Genomic DNA, 25,569 nt, shown 5'->3' with positions numbered 1-25,569 from the left:
AAATAATTTCACAGCAATTTATTCGTGAAAACTAGCGACTTTGTGTATTTTTCTTGGTTGTCACGGCTTAAACTCGGACCCTCTTCACTCTTTTCTCTCTGCCTTCATTTCTACTTTCAACATCCGTCGCTCGACTTTCCCTTGTACGATCTGCTAATAGTGTGCTTGTCATGCTTTCGGCATTACTTTCCCGTCTAGAAAACAGGAAACGGATGCTGCCTCATGCATTCACGTTCCCAAACCGAATGTAATATGCATATTTCACCAGTGTTCGCTCTTTGCTCGTGACGTTAAATTTTAATTACGGATGCATCGATATTTTTCATATTGACTCGTATTAATCAAAAATTTAACACTGCGTGCAATCCACAAACCAATAAACCGAAACGTCCAAATGGAATGCGCATGCAATTCGCTGGAAGATTAAATTTTAAATTCAAAGGGACGCCCGATTTGTAATTATAGGTAATTAGTTTGAGGATTGCCGTTTTTTGCAAAAAAGTTTGATTAATTATTTAGCGGACTTAGTTCTAAAGCTAACAAGCGTTATACCGGGTGTTTCGTCTAAACCTCACAGTAGAAGTATTGATAGTTCTTATAATGATAGTCACCTGAAAACTTGTGTGCAACCATAATCTCCTAGGTCCTGCTCAATGAAAATATTTTCAAGATGGCTCCACTTCCGGTTAAACCGGAAGTCGCTATCAGCTTGCTTATTTTAAGTGGAAAGCTATACTCTTAATGCGTTTTTGGATTACTAGAGTTATTTTAAAGTAGTTTTTATAAGCTGTTTCTATACTTAAATTTAATCGTTTTCGAAATATTTAGGTTTTAATTTTTTTTTGAATTCGCACTTTCCAGTTTAAAAATCGATAACTCTGCCATGTTTGTAAATTTGGAAATATTAGTAGCTTATTTGAAAGAAAAAGCCTAGATCTTTTCTTTGATGTTTTCAAATTTCTAAAGTTTAAAAGTTAAGTTTTCAGCATTCTTTAAGCATTCATTACTCAATTTTTTTAAATGAAATGCTAGTTTTATGTCATGAAATCGTAGAGAATTTAATTCTGCATTGTATTTTCTATACTTATGTTTACTAGATTTAAAGAACACAATAACTTTTTGTTGGGATTGAAAAATTCACTAGCTATAGGCTTTTTTTGTAGGTTACCATGGAAACGAAAGAAAAATTGTGAAGTTTTTTAAATCAACATTCAATGTATTTATTTTGTTCCACGAGACGGATAACACAATTTTGAACAGAGTTTGTCGTTTGTTTAATCAGATGTGTTTTTATGGCAAGCTATGCAAAAATAGCTGTGGTTAGTAAAAAATTTTCTATAATGTCAAAAAAAACAACTTAACCTGAAAATTATCACAGATAGGTATAGGGAATGCTAATACAGATCGACGTAGAAAAAAATTCTCTTCCATCTAGTAAAATAAAAATTGGGACATCCTATTTGAAAAAATTATGTTATGAGTAATTGAAATGATCTAAACTTGACTTTAAAATTTTTGGGTTTGTTAACTTCTTTTCTAATTTTGAACACACTGGGGAACAGACATAGGCTTTCTCTTTTAATCCTTCAAATATGATTTTAAAGTCTCTAAAACTAAGAGAGTTACCGATTTTTTTAATGACATGTGTAAAATCAAAAATTTTCAAATTTTTTTAAATATCTCGAAAACGGTTAAACTTAAGTATAAAAAAGCTGATACTCTCTTAAAATAACTCAGCTAATCCAAAAACGCAGTGAAAGCATAGCTTTTTATTTAAAGTAAGAAACCTGATAGCGACTTCCGGTATAACCGGAAGTGCCGCTATTTTGAAAATATTTTTATTGAGCTGTACCTAAGAGATCATGGCTGAATACCAACTTTCAAATAAATATCATTAGAATTTTCAATACTTGTAATGTGGGGCTTTGGCGGAACAGCCTGTATGTTATACTTGTAATTACAAGAAGCCTTCTCTCAAACTTCGTGCTTTGAGCACGTTTTTCGTAAATAAACTTACTTAAAAAAATTCAAAATTTTGTTCATCTGCGAGTAATAAATGCCATGAATAATAACTATCGACCTTTAAAGTTTGCCAAAGCTCGCAACTCCTCCCGGACGGAGCTTAAACTGAAATACGACTTTATAAAACTTGAACAATAGCTCCAGAAAGTGAACGGAAATATATTGAATATTTAACGAAAGCTAATGGAAGCAGTTTACGTGTAAAAAGTGCTCGAACCGGAAAGAATTATTATTTACAAGGCTCACAACTAAAATTTCTTAACTTGAATATTTAAACGACCTGATGCTTGCTCTATTCCCAAGGGTGGTAAAGTTTACAGGCAAATACAAGCCTTCTTACCTTCCCGCAGCTTTAAAATTCAACGAAAAACTTCGACACCTCAACCCTAATTACTCAAACTCGTGAAATATTTTCACGGTGATAATTTTATTTGCGTTCATTATGACGCCGAAAGAGCTTTTTTCTAATTTTCTCTCTCGAGCGAAATTGCGCGCGATTATGTAAGCATTTTTATTACCGGAGTATGGCTTTATGTCAGATCTACAATAAAAATAATGACGATTTATGGAGCTATAATAATAAACATAGATATGAAAGAGCTTTTAGCGATATTCGAAGCTTAACTTACATATTATATGATGTGTTATGTGCCATTTAGGTGACCAGGCGCTTTAATGACACCTACGACGCCGCCACACTGGAGGGAAAATAATTCTTAAATGGACTATATACAGGGTGATAACCAAAAAGCGATAAAGCCATAATGGCTTATCTCTAAAACTTTAATTTTTTGCATTGTATTTGCTTTGAATTTTCAATTCAGCGAACTAATTCAGTTGCGGTTTGGTCGTGAAACATGTCATCTGATTAAAACCCCGATAATTTCCGCCACAACGAATTAATCTCAATCAAGCTGATTAAGTAATTATTTAAAAGTGCACCTCGATTCTATTTCTACCAAACCGGTGATAAATAAGTCCATCCGAACGAATCGTCGTTCAGTATCGGTCACGTACGAATAAGAGGTGTGGTTCGTTATGGTAATTGTGAGTAATGTAGCGCTAATTCCATAAATCACTCTCTAATTATGGTCACAAACATGCAGACACAGCAACAATATCAATGTTCATTACTCGATACCCGGCACTGCAATAATTGATGAACATCTTTGTTGCAATTTTAGCGAGGATGCTATAGATCAAAGATGGGTGAAAAGAGAGTATCTAGTCGACTGTGGCCACTTAACACTTACTCATCCCGTAATGAGGGTCAAGTCATACAGTCCCTACGCTAGCCGCAATTTATGGATACGGTCTATTGTGACTTACACTAGGATAATAAAATATATTAGGGGTAGAGGTTGGGTCCAGGCGAGAGAACTAGCAAAATTCCTGATGAAAGGGACATTCAACGATAATTATGTCTAATGGACCCAAGGTGGACCACACCTAAAAGACAACAGTTTAAAATATTATAGCAAAATTATGAAAAAGCACTAGACTTTTTTATTCAAACGATTTTGCTTAGCTTAGACAGTTAAGAATAACAAACGCGTGTTTTTGAGAAGGAATTAATAAAAATTTATATTGCAAAAATGGTGGAGGCGCCGGGAAAATATAGTTATATTGAACTATAAAATACTTATTACAGTTAATTGAATACAAGTAATTTAGTTAAGTTAAAGGAGACAAGACGTTTTATAAACCAGAAGGTTTTTTTTTAATTTCTCAAGACATTGTAGTAAAACAGAAACTTGTTTGTATCTTGAAATTACAATTTGTTTTAGTTTGAAATTTTATCTAAGGGATTGGTAAAGTAAATTAAATGTGTACGAGTACACTAAGATAATAAAATAGAATACAGCGTGGTGCTGAAAAAACAAAAAAAAAGTTTGGGTTATTAGACGGATTTTAATTTCGTAAACAAGATTTTTGTTAAAAAAATTTTTTGTGTATGATTTCTGCTCATAGATTTTATTTGGCAGATGATATTGGGACCATGCTCTATATTAAGACCATAGGCTAGGTGCAGGCTAGGCAAACACCAAATAGTTTCTCTAAACTATCAATGGAAAATTCTATTTTTTAAAGAATGAAGAAATGAACACATAAAATATTCAAGAAAGTGCCTGTTTAAAAATTTGGGAATTGGACAATAAAATTGTCTGATAACATTGAATGTTTTTATTCAAAAGTATTATTTATTTCATCCAGTTGAGGTTAATAAGGCAACATGAGTGTCGGTCGCAGCATTAAAAATGGTGGATGCGCCGGGCAAATATGACTAATTTATTAATTTTTAACTTTGACAAAAGCTAGTTTACGGTTAACGAAAAAATATTGTAATTAACTCGTTTGTTGATGGGCCATTAATAAACTCAACTATTAAAGGCACTCACTTGCTATCGCTTGTTCGTGCTTTAAACAGTTTTGTTTGTCTTTACAAAGTCGTTTATTAAGTAACTATTAAAATACTCGTATAAAGCAATACATTTTTTATTGTGTTGTAATAATTTAGTGCAAAGGTTTTGCTTATTTTTTATGGTTTATTTGGAAAATAAAATTTGCTAAAAAAAAGTACCTGTCACTATAGTGCGAACTTTAACGGGCTCTTAGAATTAACACAAAAATTTTATTGGTTATTTCTACAGTATCAACGATTAACTACTCCTAAATTTAACAGTTTCATTACAGAATACACGCTTTTGCATGTTTAAAAACAGTAGATAAATTAAGAATTTTAATTTAACTCTGGTATAATTTTGATAGTCACTGACAGCTTTTTTACAACGAACTAAATATAAACTAATTTATTTAAAGCTCTTCCTGAACCACAAACTTATTTCTTCGGTAACAGAATTTGTGAGACACAAAAAAAGACTGTTCACAGTTAATTATGTACTCTAGCTGATAGAAACTTGATTAGTCTGTTGTGAATCTATTTAAGATAAAATAATTTATACTGTTTTAGGGACATTCAATTTTGTAAATATCAGAATAGTCTGAATATACAGAGTCTTTTAGGTGAACCTAGGATTTAGAACTTTAAACTAGTTTTGTTCAAAGGTTGAAGATGTGTAAAGGTTTTTGCTCATTCTGTAGAGTTTCTAATAAACATAATATTTGCTGTGTGTTTGTCTTAAATTTTTAAGTTAATGTTAATTTATTCGTTCAAAGATGGTGGAGGCGCCGGGAAAACACGTTTTCTTCTATTTTCATTTAAATAAAAATTAATAACTTTTTAACAATAAATTGAATTTACCGTGATTTACCTAAAATTAAAATAGGTGCTATGAACGAGATTTTTTTTCAATATATGGTTTTCTTTTAGTTTGGGATGATCTGTACGTTATTAATTGTAGTTTTGGTAGACAGTTTTGACCGTCAAATATAAATGGTTTATTATGACTTACGTCTAAGGAAAAAAAAAATAGATTTTGGTTTAAAAATGGTGGAGGCGCCGGGGTAATGGACCCAAGGTGGACCACACCTAAAAGACAACAGTGTAAAATATTATAGCAAAATTATGAAAAAGCACTAGACTTTTTTATTCAAACGATTTTGCTTAGCTTAGACAGTTAAGAATAACAAACACGTGTTTTTGAGAAAGAATTAATAAAAATTTATATTGCATAAATGGTGGAAGCGCCGGGAAAATATAGTTATATTGAACTATAAAATAGTTATTACAGTTAATTGAATACAAGTAATTTAGTTAAGTTAGAGGAGACAAGACGTTTAATAAACCAGAAGGCTTTTTTTTAATTTCTCAAGACATTGTGGTAAAAAAGAAACTTGTTTGTATCTTAAAATTACAATTTGTTTTAGTTTCAAATTTTATCTAAGGGATTGGTAAAGTAAATTAAATGTGTACGAGTACACTAAGATAATAAAATAGGATACAGCGTGGTGCTGAAAAAACTAAAAAAAATTTTGGTTTAAAAATGGTGGAGGCGCCGGGGTAATAATTTTGTGTTGTTGGTATTTGTACTTTGAAACAGTGCGTTTTCTTTTACAACTTGAACGTTATACAACCGTAGATAAACACAAGTTCTTGACCGCCAAACGTGATACCCCAGAACCCCAATAAAAGGCATCTAATTTGGCGCACCCTGGCCGTAAAAGTGCGTTTACGTCCACGAATCAAGCTCCAACCAGGAAATCACGCTCGACTTGAAAATAGAAGCTAATTTTTCAAATAAACATGTACGATACTTTTCTTTTGGCCCTATAATTAGCTCCCAGTGGGCGTTTTCCCGCTTTCAATCCTTTGTAAATTGATCAGATTTACACGCAAGGTGAAGTCCTGACACGCATCAAATCCGAGCTTTGGGTCTAATTAAAAGCGTTATATTTGTTTATGTACAATAAACTTGTTGTCTGACTGACTATCCAATAAATACTCTTTAAGTTTATTAGAGCGACCTTCGCTTTTACGGCTCTATTAAACGTGAACTTATACGGATGAGGTTTTACGAGCTTGATTCTAGAGAGTAGTTAACCTGCTTTTCGTCTTAAAGCTCAGCGCTTTGGGAGAACCATTGTACAGATATTTTCAAATAAGGGCGATAAATCGTGCCTAATTTTGATTCACGCTGGGTCACTACATCAGCTCCAAAACAGGAATTGGTATTTATTTGCGAGGGTGTGGCCGACTAACATTGTCGAATATAACGCCACTAAATTAGAGAATTAGACACGCCCCGACCAAGCACCCGAAATTAATTAAAAATCATCGGAGAAAACAGGTGAAACTTGCAAACTGTACACAATTAAGTTGTTAGTCGCTTTTTAATTGTCGAGAGAGGCATGAATTATAATTTCGGAATGAGTTATGTTTGTTTATTACCCGCAGGTGTGGTATAAATCTGCCGAGAGGAAAAAACTAATTTTGGCGTGAATATTTTGTTTTAGTTTTGGATTAGAGGCATATTTTAGCGTTTAGCAGCCCATTTCGGCCCTCAAACGAGTGCCGTAATATCCCTTATAGTTTATGATCGGTTAGAATTTCGTTCCAGGGGAACACATCGACTGACTGGTTTTATCTGTTCCAGGGACTGACCGCAGCGCCATCTCGCTGGCGACTCGGGCCGGTTCTGTCCCAACACAGGCCTTCACAAATGGTGGTTTTGTGGTACGTTGGCCTAATGCCACTCCACTTTGTTGTGTTTTGATTTCTTAAATGTTTACTAGTCACTGTTGTTGTCGTTCACTGGTCACGTTGATGTTGTCACCCTTTTCAATGTTGTCTGCATCACAGCACAGCCTATTTTATAAACGAAATGTGTCATTTACACACCCCTCGACGGAAACGATGTTACCAAACTTCTCACACAACTGTTACCGATTTTATGTGAAAGTTAATGCCGGGAGCGAGCACAGCCGAGGCCTAATTTTCACATTTCGAGATTTCACAAGAAAAATAGGCGAAAATTAGGAGAACCAACGAGTTATGCATGCATTAGTTTTATGTCTGTTTCATTACTAGGTTATTATGCTTCACACTTTTTGTTATTAAGATAGAAATTACCTCACAAAATATGAGGTCCTACGATCAAATAAATATTTCTTCGTTTTATTGGTGCGTTTCTCTTGAACTATCTTAGGTTTATACAAAAGAAACTCTAACACCGATTACAATAGGATCAAGGACTTGTATTTTTTCTTTTAACTGATTCAAACACAGCACTGAACTCAAAAATTTGGTTTCTACTTATGCATTTTAAAATTTTTTTGTTGACTGAACATTCTAAAAGTATATAAATATACGAGTTTTATAAGACGTTCTATTTTTTTGGAGCACGACGAACGAGTGCTCTAATAGAATGAGTGCCACAATTAAGTCTTATAAAACGAGTGTAATATATTTTTTTTTACTTTTTATTTTTGTTGCATAAAAGTTCTCTTTGTGAAACTACTTTCAGTTTCGTTATGAATTATTTGTGAAACCAAACTGTTTATTTACGCCTGTTATCCAAGTTATTTTATTTATTCATTTATCTTGTGACCACTATACTATTTACTTATGGTAACCAACTTGATAAGAAGTTATTGCTGCAACTTTCTTTATAAATTAGCTAACGGTACAATAGGGGGTCCTACGTTCAAATAAATATTTGTTCGTTCTGATGGTGCGCTTTCTTGAACTGTTTTTGGTTTATTTAAAGAAAAATAGGCTAAGATCAGGAGAACAAACGAGTCATGCATGCATTAGTTTTATATCTGTTTTATTACTAGGTTATTATGCTTCACACTTTTTGTTATTAAGATAGAAATTACCTCACAAAATATGAGTTCCTACGATCAAATAAATATTTTTTCGTTTTGTTGGTGCGTTTCTCTTGAACTATCTTAGGTTTATTCAAAAGAAACTCAAACACTGATTACAACAGGATCAAGGACTTGTATTTTTTCTTTTATCTAATTCAAACACAGCACTGAACTCAAAAATTTGGTTTTTACTTATGCATTTTAAAATTTTTTTGTTGACTGAACATTCTAAAAGCATATAAATATACGAGTTTTATAAGACGTTCTATTTTTTTGGAGCACGACGAACGAGTGCTCTAATAGAATGAGTGCCACAATTAAGTCTTATAAAACGAGTGTAATATATTATTTTTTTACTTTTTATTTTTGTTGCATAAAAGTTCTCTTTGTGAAACTACTTTCAGTTTCGTTATAATAATTTGTGAAACCAAAGTGTTTATTTACGCCTGTTATCTAAGTTATTTTATTTATTCATTTATCTTGTGACCACTATACTATTTACTTATGGTAACCAACTTGATAAGAAGTTATTGCTGCAACTTTTTATATAAATTAGCTAACAGTACAATAGGGGGTCCTACGTTCAAATAAATATTTGTTCGTTCTGATGGTGCGCTTTCTTGAACAATTTTTGGTTTATTTAAAGAAAAATAGGCAAAGATCAGGAGAACAAACGAGTTATGCATGCATTAGTTTTATGTCTGTTTCATTACTAGGTTATTATGCTTCACACTTTTTGTTATTAAGATAGAAATTACCTCACAAAATATGAGGTCCTACGATCAAATAAATATTTCTTCGTTTTATTGGTGCGTTTCTCTTGCACTATCTTAGGTTCATACAAAAGAAACTCAAACACCGATTACAATAGGATCAAGGACTTGTATTTTTTCTTTTAACTGATTCAAACACAGCACTGAACTCAAAAATTTGGTTTCTACTTATGCATTTTAAAGTTTTTTTGTTGACTGAACATTCTAAAAGTATATAAATATACGAGTTTTATAAGACATTCTATTTTTTGGAGCACGACGAACGAGTGCTCTAATAGAATGAGTGCCACAATTAAGTCTTATAAAACGAGTGTAATATATTATTTTTTTACTTTTTATTTTTGTTGCATAAAAGTTCTCTTTGTGAAACTACTTTCAGTTTCGTTATAAATAATTTGTGAAACCAAAGTGTTTATTTACGCCTGTTATCTAAGTTATTTTATTTATTTATTTATCTTGTGACCACTATTCTATTTACTTATGGTAACCAACTTTATAAGAAGTTATTGCTGCAACTTTCTTTATAAATTAGCTAATAGTACAATAGGGGGTCCTACGTTCAAATAAATATTTGTTCGTTCTGATGGGGCGCTTTCTTGAACTATTTTTGGTTTATTTAAAGAAAAATAGGCTAAGATCAGGAGAACAAACGAGTTATGCATGCATTAGTTTTATATCTGTTTTATTACTAGGTTATTATGCTTCACACTTTTTGTTATTAAGATAGAAATTACCTCACAAAATATGAGGTCCTACGATCAAATAAATATTTTTTCGTTTTGTTGGTGCGTTTCTCTTGAACTATCTTAGGTTTATACAAAAGAAACTCAAACACCGATTACAATAAGATCAAGGACTTGTATTTTTTCTTTTAACTGATTCAAACACAGCACTGAACTCAAAAATTTGGTTTCTACTTATGCATTTTAAAGTTTTTTTGTTGACTGAACATTCTAAAAGTATATAAATATACGAGTTTTATAAGACGTTCTAGTTTTTGGAGCACGACGAACGAGTGCTCTAATAGAATGAGTGCCACAATTAAGTCTTATAAAACGAGTGTAATATATTATTTTTTTACTTTTTATTTTTGTTGCATAAAAGTTCTCTTTGTGAAACTACTTTCAGTTTCGTTATAAATAATTTGTGAAACCAAACTGTTTATTTACGCCTGTTATCCAAGTTATTTTAATTATTCATTTATCTTGTGACCACTATACTATTTACTTATGGTAACCAACTTGATAAGAAGTTATTGCTGCAACTTTCTTTATAAATTAGCTAACAGTACAATAGGGGGTCCTACGTTCAAATAAATATTTGTTCGTTCTGATGGTGCGCTTTATTGAACTATTTTTGGTTTATTTAAAGAAAAATAGGCTAAGATCAGGAGAACAAACGAGTCATGCATGCATTAGTTTTATATCTGTTTTATTACTAGGTTATTATGCTTCACACTTTTTGTTATTAAGATAGAAATTACCTCACAAAATATAAGGTCCTACGATCAAATAAATATTTTTTCGTTTTGTTGGTGCGTTTCTCTTGAACTATCTTAGGTTTATTCAAAAGAAACTCAAACACCGATTACAATAGGATCAAGGACTTGTATTTTTTCTTTTAACTGATTCAAATACAGCACTGAACTCAAAAATTTGGTTTTTACTTATGCATTTTAAATTTTTTTTGTTGACTGAACATTCTAAAAGTATATAAATATACGAGTTTTACAAGACGTTCTATTTTTTTGGAGCACGACGAACGAGTGCTCTAATAGAATGAGTGCCACAATTAAGTCTTATAAAACGAGTGTAATATATTTTTTTTTACTTTCTATTTTTGTTGCATAAAAGTTCTCTTTGTGAAACTACTTTCAGTTTCGTTATGAATAATTTGTGAAACCAAAGTGTTTATTTACGCCTGTTATCTAAGTTATTTTATTTATTCATCTATCTTGTGACCACTATACTATTTACTTATGGTAACCAACTTGATAAGAAGTTATGGCTGCAACTTTTTTTATAAATTAGCTAACAGTACAATAGGGAGTCCTACGTTCAAATAAATATTTGTTCGTTCTGATGGTGCGCTTTTCTTGAACTATTTTTGGTTTATTTAAAGAAAAATAGGCAAAGATTAGGAGAACAAACGAGTTATGCATGCATTAGTTTTATGTCTGTTTTTTACTAGGTTATTATGCTTCACACTTTTTGTTATTAAGATAGAAATTACCTCACAAAATATGAGGTCTTACGATCAAATAAATATTTTTTCGTTTTGTTGGTGCGTTTTTCTTGAACTATCTTAGGTTTATACAAAAGAAACTCAAACACCGATCACAATAGGATCAAGGACTTGTATTTTTTCTTTTAACTGATTCAAATACAGCACTGAACTCAAAAATTTGGTTCTTACTTATGCATTTTAAAATTTTTTTGTTGACTGAACATTCTAAAAGTATATAAATATACGAGTTTTATAAGACGTTCTATTTTTTGGAGCACGACGAACGAGTGCTCTAATAGAATGAGTGCCACAATTAAGTCTTATAAAACGAGTGTAATATATTATTTTTTTTACTTTTTATTTTTGTTGCATAAAAGTTCTCTTTGTGAAACTACTTTCAGTTTCGTTATGAATAATTTGTGAAACCAAAGTGTTTATTTACGCCTGTTATCTAAGTTATTTTATTTATTCATTTATCTTGTGACCACTATACTGTTTACTTATGGTAACCAACTTGATAAGAAGTTATTGCTGCAACTTTCTTTATAAATTAGCTAACAGTACAATAGGGGGTCCTACGTTCAAATAAATATTTGTTCGTTCTGATGGTGCGCTTTCTTGAACTAATTTTGGTTTATTTAAAGAAAAATAAGCTAAGATCAGGAGAACAAACGAGTTATGCATGCATTAGTTTTATGTCTGTTTCATTGTTAGGTTCTTATGCTTCACACTTTTCGTTATTTAGATAGAAATTACCCGGACGGTACCGCAATTAAAATGTTAATGTGTTTCCGAGAATCTACACCATCAATCAAAACACCAGATTTGATCAACTTGTTTCAAGTTGACAGGTAAGTTATACTCGAACAAAACTTCCGATACGAGGAGATAAGGAAAAGCAGCTGTTAACTTTGCCACCATTAAAATCTACAAGGGTGTAGTAATAAAAAACGAAGCTAAAAGTCCACATACACGACGCAAATAAAATAAAAAATATACGAAATGTTGATGTAGGACATGATAATAAAAAAGTGTTGCAAGAAGAAACGATATCAAATAATGCGGACATTAAGACTGAAAAATACCCAAAGGAGTAAAAAGGAAGAGGTGAGAATTAGGACGCGGTGATATAACAGAGGCAGACGTAAAATACAAGAGCAAATAACGCGATCGTTTTTATATTTAGGGGTGCACAGGTCGGGTGAGTTTTTATTTAACTGCACAAGGCACGGTGGCGATTTATGGCAGGTGCTTACAGCCAGGGAGGGATTTTTCATATTTTAATTTTTTATTTGCGAAAAGTCGATTTTTTTAATAACCGATTAAGATTATAAATAACACTTTGCGAAACTTTTTTTGAATTAAGTCTACTAATATTGAAATTATTTTGTAATTTTTTGTTAGAATTTGCAAGTCAAAATGTTTTGAATGTGATTAGAGTTTTCGCTTAGATAAAAAATCTAATTCGTATAGAATTTTGTCTTTTCTAATTTTTTGTTATAAATTGTAAGTTATTCTTTCAGTGGCAGAAATTTTTAAATTTTTTTTATAAACCAAGTTGATTTGGCTAAAATGAAGTGGTTTGAGCTATTTCAAGTAATTTTTTCAGGAAAAAACTTCGCAAATCAGAAGTTTTCAACGAAACTGGTGCGTAAGTCATTATTTTTAATCAGAATAAGGTGATCTGTCTCATTTTAAGTGAGAAATCGGCGAAAATCGAGTAAAAAAAATCGTCGTTTTCGATAAAAATAAGTTTATTATTTGAGCCATTTTAACCAAATATGGCGTCTATATTTGAATTAAGATTACAAGATTTGGCAAAGTTTTCGACAGAATTGGAGCTAAACTTTTTCCCAAATGTCCATAAATCAAATTTTAGACAAATTATTCGCAGAATTTTCTTGATTTTTGTTAAAAATAAAGCTCATTAAAACGATCTTTGACTACTTTGATTAGCAGATTTTTTTTAATAGATATAATATAATCACACTTTCGCTTATTTTAGTTTTTGGTACCACAAAGCAAAGTGGGACAATAAAGTGCTTAGTGTATTTGTCAACAGATATCTCACAAACTATTTAAGATCTAAAATTAAAAATAACTCTTTGTAGTAAATTATGTTAGCTTTAACTTTGTTCGTTACTGGTTTTATGGCACTTTCTTGATGTTAATGTTTATTTACGCCCATTACCTAAGTTATTTCATTTATTTATTTATTTTGTGACTATTATTCTGTTTATTTATAGTAACAAACTTGATAAGAAATTATGGTTGCAAGTCTTTTTTTAAATTAGCAAACTGCAGAATAGGGGTCCTACGCTCAAATAATTTTTTGTGTTGTTGGTCCGTTTTTTTTGAACTATCTTCGATTTATTCAAAAGAAACTTAAACATCGGCCACAATAGGATCTAGGACTTTTTTTTTTAACTTATTCAAGCAAAGCCCTGAACCCAAAAATTAAAAAACACATTATAGATTTTGGTACTTTTGTGCTGTTAAAAAATCAGTTAGCTTGGTTTTCTCAAGCCTAGTAAGGGTGTCTAAAGTTTGAAACTCGGAACAAGTGTAAAAAATGTGTATTTACGAATCAACTTTCGGTGGAAATCCCGTCCATCGAGCTTGGCAATCCCCTGTGTGACTTTGCGTCATCTCTCGGCCGCTGCCAAAAAAAAAAATCTTTTTCCCCGAGCCGATTAGCTGCGTCCGGACAATTTATTTCCTTAATCCGTTCGGTGTATGTTTTCATCGTGGCGTATAGAAGACTGATCCGTTTTTATATTGACGTGGTTTTAGCGGTAGGAGATGCATCCAAGCGGACGGAAAGAAGAGCGCGTAGCTCGGGGCATTAGGGTTTAGTTCCGAGGAGCTTATCCAGGCCCAAAGGGACGGTCCGTAGGACCTAACGACGTGAGGGATTGGGGATCTCAGGCCGGGCAAAGTCTCTAATCAAATACGGGCAGCAGGTCTGTTGTCTAAGCTGCTCCCGCAGGCTGTCTCTAACAGGCTTACATCCGCCGCATGGGACCGCTGCAACTAGCATAACATTTATACGTGTGTGTAATGTAAGGATGTGCTAAGAGCACCAACGTCGAACTCCCCAGACAGACAACGCTGTTTCGGAATGCGGAAGATCAGGGCTGACAACCACAAACGCACAGTTTTTAAAAATAATACTAATAATAATAATAATAATAATAATAATTAGGATTCAAACAATCAAATAGAATATCACATAGTGATACAAAAGAAAAACTAGTTGATAGTTTTATCACGAGATGTAGACAATTAGTTAAAACACATTTAAATTCAAAGAATCTTATGAAGGCAATAAATACATTTGCTGTACCTGTTTTAGTTTATTCATTTGGGATTATTAAATGGACAAGTACTGATATTAATAATATTAATATTAAAATCAGAACAATATTTATTCGTTTTAGGAAACACCATCCAAAATCAGCTATTGAAAGATTTTCTTTATCTAGAGAATATGGAGGTTGAGACTTTCAGAATCTACAAAATTTGCATTCAAGGCAGATTTCTTCTCTTAAAAAATACATTTTAAATCGTAGTAACAAAAATATTCTATTCAAAGCCATTTGCTTAAGTGACCATAATTTTACTCCATTAAATTTAAGAAATCCCAATAATAAATGAAATAATTTCTGATGAAAATTTAATTATTGAAACTTTAAAAGAAAAACCTTTACATGGTAGATCTTTCAAAGAGTTAGATAACAGTAATTATATAGACAAAAAAGCTTCACACTTATGGTTAACAAAAACTAATATTTTCTCAGAAACTGAAGGTTTTTTTTTGCAATTCAAGATCAAGTAATTAATACAAAAAATTATCAAAAATTTATTTAAAAAAAATAATGATGATGTTTGCAGATTGTGTGGAACTCATTCTGAAACAATACAACATCTAATTTCTTCTTGTCAGGATCTAGTTGCATCAGATTATAAAGTAAGACATGATAATGTAGCTAAAATAATTCATTCTGAGTTAGCTTTTAATTCGGGTTTAATTCCTTATTATAAATATGGGCCTGACTCATTTATAGAAAATGACAATTTTAAACTCTGTTGGGATAGGACAGTTTTAACTAATCTAACTACTACTGCTAATAGACCAGATATTATCTTTATTTCTAAACTAGAAAAACATGCATTTATCATAGATATTGCTGTTTCAAATACACACAACATACAAGAAACGTACAATACAAAAAATCTGAATACATGATTTTAGCTAGTGAGATAAAGAATATTTGGAATCTTGAAAAAATAATAATTGTGGCAATAATTATTTCTGCAATAGGAGTGGTGCCAAAAAATTTAAAGCAAAATCTCGAACTTTTAAAATTAAGTTCAAATTTAATTGTTGAAATTCAAAAATCAGTTTTTTTAAAAACGTGTATTATTGTTATAAAAGTTTTAAACAATAACGAAATTCAGTTTAGGAATTGCAATACAATAAACAATAATTCAACAAATAATTTATCCTGTTGCGAGGCGGACGATCAGTAGTCAGGCAAGAGTTTTGGTTTTGGTAATTTTACTTACATCATTTGTAGTTCAAACAAATTTTCAACACCATTACTTGATAGCAATATCCGTAATGGTGGTTTCTTGCCTGACTACAGGTTTAAACCCCCGAGTCAGTGGAGTGTAAAAGTTATGAAAATTATTTGCCAGCTAATTATTATCAAAGTAATTGTCTGTCATGTTTTTCTCATACTTTTGCCGGGTCGAAATAATAATAATAATAATATTAATAATAATAATAATAATAATAATAATAATAATAATAGTAATAATAATAATAATAATAATAATAATAAAGGTCTTTATTTCGTAATATGTACAAGCGAAGTCAACAGGCTATTCAACTTAACCCAAAACTCGATCAAAATTCACACAAAATTAAAAATGCCATGACAGGTTTAATTTTGTTCGTTGCTAGTTTTATCATATTGTTTTGGGCACTTTGTTGATGTTCTTGTTGTCTATTACCAAAGTTATTTTAATTATTTATTTTTTGTGATTATTATTCTGTTTATTTAACAAACTTGATAATAAGTTATAGCTGCAACTCTCTCCTTAAATTAGCAGACCTCACAATAGGGGGTCTTACGCTCAAATAAATATTTTTATTCTGTTTGTGCGTTTTTCTTGAACTATTTTTGGTGTATTCAAAAGAATTCACAATAGGGTCAAGGATTTGTTAAACTAGTAATTCAAACACAGTCCTGAACTCAAAAATTCGATTTCCAGTCATGCATTTAAAAATTTATTCGTTGACTAAACATTTTAAATGTATTTTTGAGAATAGCTTACTAGCTTACGAGCTGCTTTCCAAAATTCTTTATGATTATTTCCCTTCTATTAGGTATTGTTAATGCGGCAGAATGCATTTTTCATCACTTCGGCCCCAACTAATCACTCCCTGCAACGGTTAAAATTTAATTAATGCAGTATCAGTTTGTAATAGAATTTATAATTAAAAGCCACATTGTTGGTGCCTGTTCGACGATACATTTCCTTTCGGTAATAACAACAGCCCGTTAAAACCAAATTAAATCGGTCAAATTACAGCATAATATATTATATTTGCCGAATAGATAAATTAGGAGAGAAGGAACAAAGCGAAAACGTAAACATATCAAATAGAGAAGAGCAAATAACTCCTGACATTGCGTAGTGATGGGGTTGGCGAGATCAAAGAGATGTTATGTTTACATGATTTGGAAGCATGATAACATACGTATATTTGAATATATTTTGCATTTACTTTGATCTTTTTCACAAGCGGGCTAATCGCCAATTAAAGTTCAATTTTTGCCAACACTGTGTATCTCGACTTTTCGCGGCGGGCTTGGAAAAACTTTTCTGGTCTTAATTAAGAGGCGTTCCGGGGAAATTGCCGGCGTTATAGTCGAATGAAAAGAACTGAAAACGCTCGAACTATAGACATAAGTTCATTAAGTATTCCGCAGATGTCTTCGCCTCCATAAAACCATTTCTATAATATTTCATTTTCGCGTTTTTTCCGCTCTAATTGTTGCACTCGCGACTCGCTATTTAATTAAGTCTTAATGATTTTTTCTTTGTTTCAGGTGAGTACCGAGCAAATACTAATCGAAACTGCAAACAGGTAATTCAATAGAGTTTGTTGGTAATTTGCTTTTTTGCACGGACTGTGTAATAATTTCGTTCGTTGGGTACATTATTGCAGTGCATTCTTTAAAGCCGGGCTTTGCTACGGCTAAATTGGGTCGGAATGGGATAGAGCACTGGCGAAGGTAAATTAATTGACAGCGAAGCTCCCTCTGGACATTTTATTCCGACAAATAAAAATACAACACTAAAGTAATTTACTGTAATTACTCTTCATTTGAATTCAATCCGAATTTATTTGCGGCCGGTTTGCGCAAATTAATCGTCACAAGGCGCATTTTTTATTAATGTGTTAAGACTCTACAATCAGGCGCCGGGTAATTGCCCGATCTCCACTTTCATCGCCTCTAAACCCGGTCATATTTCAAGGTAATTTTACAAGTACTCAGACCTTGCATACAATTTAACGACCCTTTTACCATTCATTATAGTTTTATCTGTATATTTATGGCTGACTTTGCGACTGAATATTTTATCATATTTAAAATTCAACTGCGGTTGGCCAGGAATATGTTTCTCAGCGATTTTGATGTAAACAGCAACAAGTCGACTGATGATGACATTTTGAATGTTGGCGCTTTCGTCAAAATTCGGAAACAAAGTGGAATATAACGGCGACGACAATGTGATGCCGTCGAGATAAATTGGCGGTTTTTGCTTGATTATATTCCGTTAGATGACGTGGCATGTAGCTGAAGATAATCGCTCTTGTGAAAAATGGGGAGATGGAAGGGCATGTGGATGAATTCAACGTGAGGGAATTTAGGTGAAAAGGGTTGTTATGCAACTCAGCATTGCTCAGATTAGTTACCTTCAACCTACTACACCTTTCAACAAACCTAATCCGATTTATTTAAAGTTTTGAGATGTCTGTGCGAATTCAGATAAACATACATACCAAAGGAATATAACATCCTACGTAAATAATAATAACAGCAAAAATAATAGTTTTTTTATTGAGAAAATAAATAAGGTAACATTTCTACAAACTCTATGTGGCGACGTTTAGCCAAATACTATTCAATTCAACTTCGAAATAATAAAAAAATTAAAATTAAACAAAAGGGAAAATATACAAATACCTACGGTGAAGAACAAATAAAACCGAAAATTTAACTGTAAAAACGTTTTAGGTCTCAATTTATTGCTGGAGACGAAGTTGCTATAAGTTGAAACATAAAGTTACTCAAGTGGTGTCGATTGTTGATACATATTTTCAACTTTTAACCAACGTAGTTGAAATATTTTGGACAAGACATAATCGTCTTGTTTAGGCCAAAGCTTCAACAACTATTCTGGTTATTCTGTATTTTGTATTTTCTGATGTTGTCTAAACAGGTATAAAAAAGATTTAGTTGTAAGTTCATTCGCATAGACAATTTCGAAATTACTTTTGTGTCGGCATTAATTTCTAAACGTTTCTAAGGAAGTTATTGTTGGGAGAAATGCAAATAAAGGTTAAAGTTGTTTACATAAGCTTTTTTATGGGTTTTTTCCTCGTTTCCAACAAATTAGTCGAATATAAAAAAAAGAGAGGACCAAGAATGGACCCTTGGGGTACTCCTGATATAATGGTTCCAAGGCTAGAGGATAACTTTTTGAATTCGATTAAAGAGAGTCAAAAAAATATAATTGAAATTATTAAATTCGAGTTTAGCACATGACAGAGAGCAGTTGCTTCTAAAACCTGACTGACTGTTGTTAAGGATATTGGTAAATAACAAATAGTCACAAATTTGACTTTAAACAACTTTTTCCAAGACTTTTGAACAACAGAGAGAATACTGATAGGTCCTCAGTCAGAACGGCTTTTTAACTATGTTACAGGCAATACCGTTTGCACCACAAGCCTTCAGTCTGTTTAAATATTTTTATTTTTATGTTTTTGGTTTTTTTTTGGGACAAAAATACAGTTTTTTGGCGTCTAGTTATGGATACAGTAAAATTTATAAGGTGTTTATAATAAAGCCACTCGTTTACAGCTTGTGTTTTTTTTTAATTTTGTTAAAGCAGCATTTCTATTTTTCGTAATAGGGTAATTCAGGGAAAGATGACCTACATTAAAAAAATATATAAAAACTATATTTTTGACACGACAGAAACGATATTTTTTATTTAGAACAAATACATAATTGCAGTTTTATTTGTACAGGTAAATAAGAAATTAACGAAAACTTTCCTTAAAAAAAAATCAAAAATGTTAACAGTTGGGCCATCTCTACCATAGTACCAGAGAGATGATCCACTAACTCTGGGTGATATGACCTAAAGATATTTAAACGGTTTTAAGTCGGTATTTTTTTTATATAAAACTATGTTACATTTGTCACATAAGGTTTTGTAAGCCAGGTTTGGGTGCGTCGACTACATAATGGGAAATAAACAATGTCATTGTTGTAAAGAACGTAAACAACAGAATATCTGTGGTTTTATTATTATTACAAGATTTATGTTTATTAAGTCAACAAGAACATAGTAATTCCAATGAGTATAATAATTTAAAAAAATAAAAACAAAAAAATACTAGAAAAATGTAATATAAACAAACTTGTTTCACATATTTTCTATGAGAACAGTAAGATAAATTTAAATTCATACGCGTAAACTTATAGAAAAATAATTTTCTGTTACTAACTTATTCTATCTCAAACAAATCTATCGTTTTTTAAATAAGCTGTATTACATCTCGTTTTATTTGTTTTACATCATGCACTTTTTATTTTTGCTTTTAAAATTGTTTGTTCTTTCTTTTCCGGTTGTTAAATAAAGTAGTATAGATACAAAAATAACATCGTTCTCAGAACTTAAACATACCTTTTAAAGTTTAACAGTTATAAATAACCGAGAAGAATTCAGTTTAGGATTTCTTTCAAAAAAGAAGACAAAGTCAAGCTAACAACAAATTTGAGGCATGTATGAAAACTTAGATATAACTACGGATATAACTTATTTTCTGGTTGGTTTTTATATATTATACTATTGCTAATGACATAAGCACTATTAACAAGCGCCTAATTTGCATCGTAACTGAATAATTTTAGTGGGTCATTTCACCCGCTGGCCTAACTCTCCCGGCATTACCCTATGTCTGACTTTACCTGACCTGACCTGACTTGGCCACTTTGCCAAGAAAAATGAAGTAATTAGAACATGCAGATGAGAGGCCAATAAAAGTTCTAGTTAATTTCGGGATTTTTTATCGATCTTATAATAAGTGTACACAACAATATAGTTAAGAAGAAATGTTGACTATTTATATATATATATATGATCCTAAAATAGAGAAAGGAGTTGGTTTTGAGATAAATGTATGAAAAGTGTGTAGAATAACGCTATTTAAAATATTCTTGTCGTTATGGTTAGTGCCCCATTTGCGTTGAAAGTGTGCCGCTTTGGTAAGTTGCGTTAATGTTCGTCCACTTATCGATCGTCACCCTCTCAGCTCCGACCTTAATATGCGGTGCTAGATTCCCGGCACGTCTTGTCGCGAGGCCCCATTCCACGTCAAAAGGGCGCCCCCGTCTTGTCAATATTCGACCGGCCGTTCACTTATAATAAAATTGTAAAGTATCGTCGGCCGCAGCCGCCGCCAGCACCGACCGCCGGCCGGCTCTCCAGAATCAATTTCTGTTTTTGTTCGCTCGTTATTTATTGATAATATAAATTTTGTAGGTTCGCGCGGTGCCCGAATACCAAAAACGCCCGCCTGCCTTCGATCCGGACAGATAAATCGACAATGTGCCAACTTCCGGCCATTTTTGACGCAATTTTTTATCCAAAAAATCAAGCGCCACGAACGGCAAATTTTTCATTATAAATAATTACTCGCATGCAAGGAATTTAATCAAGTCGGCCATTTTGCTACAGTGGAAATCTTTTGATATGAGATAAGACCGAATTGCATTTTTGTATTTGGTAGTTGGCAAAGTAAACGATCTAATTTAATTTGGAAAGCAGATGATTCCATAATATGTTTAAATTAAATTAAGATTGCACTGCAGTAATAAGAGCTTCAGATACAGTGTAATAACACTCGGTTGCATGTAATTGTATGGCAAAGTAGGTTGAAGAGACGACGCCGGAGCCGCAGGTTGGCATCGCGACGCGCTACAAACATTTGCATGTTAATTACATGTGCCAGTCTAGTGGAAAGTGGAGGCGTCTTTATCTGACCAGCGTCTGTCTTGATATAAACGAATTTCGGCTCGCAGTGAAGGAATAATTGCCGTAAAAACATAAAAAATAGCTTTTTTAAGTTTTAAGTGGTTTTCGTAACAGGGAAAAACTAGAAAATTCTTGTTTAATTAATTCATTAATTTATTTTTCTGGGAACAACACACAAGCTTGTAGCAGTAACATTATAAGCAAATGCGGACTCTTAGGAACTATGTAATTATTTTTTTGCTTTATCTTAGAACTAGAATTGTTTTTATTACAAGGATTAAAATTCAGAAATAGGCATTTTTTTAAGAGATAGGCCAATAAATAGAACATTCTGCACTCTTCGAATGGAAGTATATGAAATTTTTTGAAAATGACTGTAACTCTAAGAAATCAGAAAACTGGATAAATGAGAAGTTGAAAAATAAATCACTAAAATAATGGAAACTGAAGGACTTGAGAACTGAATACAATTGACAGTCATTCTAAATAGCAAGCATATTGAAAGATTAAAAAATAGAAATGTAAGATTAAAAACTACGAAACTAAAATAAGCACTGAAAGTTTAAAAAACCACGAAACTAAACGACTAAGAAACAAAAAACTATGTAACAATCTCACTGAAAGGCTGAGAAACTTAGGTATTCAAATGTTAAAATTTTGAACAACTAAAAAACCTAGAAACTAAAAGAGCGACACATTAAAAAATTGGGAAACTAAAACTAGAGGCTAGAAAAATTTTAAAAATTTTTAAGAATTTTTGAGAGAATCTAAAAAATTGCAAAAGTCGTTAACTGAAAACCTGATATTCTGAAAGTTTGAAAAACATTAAAACTGAAAAGCTGAAATAATGAGAAAGTAAAAGACTTAATTTAAACTCATTGACTGAAACGCTAAAATACTAAGAACTTAGGAAACTGAAACATTGGGTCACTGAAACAAATTTTGACATTTTTGAGCAAGAAATCGATTAAGTTCAACTTATTTCAATAAAACTGGTGCTTAATTCGTTCTCTTTTAGCAAGTCTAAGGCGATTTTAGATTTTTGACTAGAATTTTTTTAGTGCTCGGATTAAGCGATTTTAAGTTTTATGAACAAGGATTTGTCTAAAAATAACTGATTTTATCAAAACTAGTAGTTTGATCGTTGTTTTTGGTAGCAGAATAAACCGATTTTATGATTTCTACAGCAAATTTTGCCATTTTTCTGCAAGGAATCGTTTAAAATCAACAAAGTTTAACAAAACAGCTGTTTCGTCGTTATTTTCAGTCAGTTTACAACGATTTTATTTTTTTTATATCGAGTTTTGTTATTAAGCAGTGATTAGATCTTTGTTTTTGGTGGCAGAGTAAGGCAATTTCATGATTTCTACAGCTAAGTTTGCGATTTTTCAGCAAGGAATCGTTTAAAATTAACTAAGTTTAACAAAACAGCGTTTTTGTGGTAGTTTTCAGTCAATATTCAACGATTTTATTTTTTTTGTGTCGAATTTTGTTGTTATTAAGCAATTAATCGACTGAAATCGACCCAGTAAGCACTTAGTTGTAAATCTAACGTTTTTTAACGTTGTTATTGTTATTTGGTTGCAAACTGTTACGTTTTTTTTTAAGTTTATGTTACGTGATTTAAAAACCACTTTTTCTTTTACCAATTTGTAACGTTTAAAGTACGTTTTAAGTTGAAGTTATATGTACGTAGAAAAACGTAATAGAATTTTGTAGAATCGTATAAACTAACGTTTGTTTTTAACGTATAATTAACGTTTAAAAAAAGATTTTGGTTTTGATGGCACAGTTTAACGTTTATATAATCTTTTAATTGAACATATTAATGTCGTGTAACGACTTAATTTAGCCATTCTACAGCTGTCTGAGGGTGTGTTGATTTTTATTATTATTAATATTATTATTAATATTATTATTATTATTATTATTATTATTATTATTATTATTATTATTATTATTATTATTATTATTATTATTATTATTATTATTATTATTATTATTATTATTATTATTATTATTATTATTATTGATTACATTTTTGCGTTGATTACGATAAGGGTAACGATTTTGCAGCCTAATTAACGTTTTTTTACGTTAGTTTTGGAGCTGTTGTGCTTATTAGGAAGACTTTTCAATCAACTGGAATTTTTAACCAAAGAGCTTGGGAAACAGAAACAGTGAGTTTCTAAGACACTGTAAGAGTGATACAATAAAAGGCCGAGGATATAAATAAGCATTAAGATTGAAATTCTGAGATTTTTGGTAAAACTGAAAACGTAAAAAATTAAATAACTGACATTTTAAGAAATGTTGACAGACTGAAAATATGTCAAATTGAGAAACTACGAGGAAGAAACAAAAATGTAAAGCTAATTTTTATATTTTTGAAGTAAGTACAGTAAAACCTCTCAACAACGGACACGGGGAATCTTAAATTGTCCGTTGTAGAAAGGTGTCCACTAATGAAAGGTGGAAAGTTATTCCGTGTTCGTTATTTAGAGGTGTCCATTAAGGGAGGTTTCGCTGTGTATTTATTTTGACATATCTAAACTATAAAAATTTGTTGTATTGGCTAATATTATCGCAAATAATAAGAAAATGTGATTACTAGAATAATTGTATACTAATTTTTCCAAAAGATATTATTAGATATCGTAGTATAGTGCAAATAATTAGTGGTTTTATGTCTGAGCTCAAAATCTGTTTATTTTGTTTTAATCTGTCCGTTGTATACATTAAAAAAAATTCGCGTTGTTGTGAAAATTAGGTAAAATAAAACTGTACAAGGTTCCAGTTTGTAAGTTTAATACCCATCCCTCGCCTGTGACAATCCCGGATTAAATCAGAGCTCCAACTTTGTCCAATAAATTCCGTACGTGCAGCAATAAGGAAATATTACCGCCATACATATTACTATATTTTCTGAAGGCAATACATTGTTATCTCCGGAAGACTGTACCAATTGAGACAAGTCTCGCCAACAAAGAGCCGTAAAATCAGGGAAAAAATTTGTCTCGCAAGTTCGGTAATGAACCGTATCCGTCTTATCCGTTGATTTGACCTATTACAAGCGTTAAAATCGCTAACCTTTCCATAACCTTTTTGAGGAAACGCGGATTAGCTATTTCTAGTACGTAACAAGGCGAATTAGTTTTGTTGAGAGGAGAACAATGAAACGATCCGCGTTTTATGCGATCCATCGCTCTAGAACAAAGAGAGCGAGGAAAGTGGCGATGGCAGCTTCATCTACGAAAACAGACAACTGCTAAACCTTCCATTGTGGACGTAATGAAGACGGATGATGAGAGGAGACAATGCCGCTTTTCGTCAAATTCCGATCGGAATGTTTTGCATATTTCGGAGAATTAGCTTCGAATATTGGTAATGTAATTGCGAGGCGCGTAACACAATTAGACGATCAAACGGAGTTCGGAGTGAAGTTCGATCGTAATTGCATTAAGATTCCGTTTGGGATAATTACATCTCGTTCGTTATTTTATTACAGGGCGGACGTGTCAGGCCGTCCGCGAATGCATGACTTTTCGGCTCTTGCGCCAAAAGGCGAACTTTTCGCATTGTGCTAAGCTGGGCGAGGAGAAAAAGCGAATTTATGTGTATCTAAAGCAGAGCCGCATGCAAATGTCATTTTGTTTGCTTAAAGATGGAGCCATTACAGCGGTACAAGCGAGACGTAATAATAATCCAAGTTTTGCTGTAGAAAAATACCGAAAGAGAAGTAATAACAATGACAGTAAATTTTTAGTAGCTTGCTTTAAGAAACGACTCGTTTCCATTCAAGAAAACGTACACAAAACACTAAGGTACGTCTTTATCCGTTTCACTTCCGATCGAGTTAGGAGTGAATGCTTAAACTTGGCAAAGTTCCTTCCACGTAACTTGCATTCTTCCATCATGCTTTATTAAGTCA

General features: G+C 32.0%; 1 protein-coding gene across 6 annotated transcripts in view; it reads left to right on the top strand.

The window, feature by feature from the left end:
- The window catches only part of bru3 (bruno 3), a 456,798-nt gene that overhangs the window by 126,627 nt on the left and 304,602 nt on the right, over positions 1–25,569 (top strand). For 3 of the 6 annotated variants that reach the window (XM_064357773.1, XM_064357774.1, XM_015984038.2), the window contains one exon: positions 7,077–7,156. The exons of the other annotated variants lie outside the window; for them this stretch is intronic. The gene's annotated coding sequence lies outside the window, so the exon portion shown is untranslated. The remainder of the gene's footprint in view (positions 1–7,076; positions 7,157–25,569) is intronic. 6 annotated transcript variants of the gene reach the window in all.

The sequence above is a fragment of the Tribolium castaneum genome, chromosome 7, assembly GCF_031307605.1.
Source record: "Tribolium castaneum strain GA2 chromosome 7, icTriCast1.1, whole genome shotgun sequence".
Taxonomy (NCBI): domain Eukaryota; kingdom Metazoa; phylum Arthropoda; class Insecta; order Coleoptera; family Tenebrionidae; genus Tribolium; species Tribolium castaneum.
Note: the sequence above shows the minus strand (reverse complement) of the source record. Positions and strands in the feature narration are given on the sequence as shown.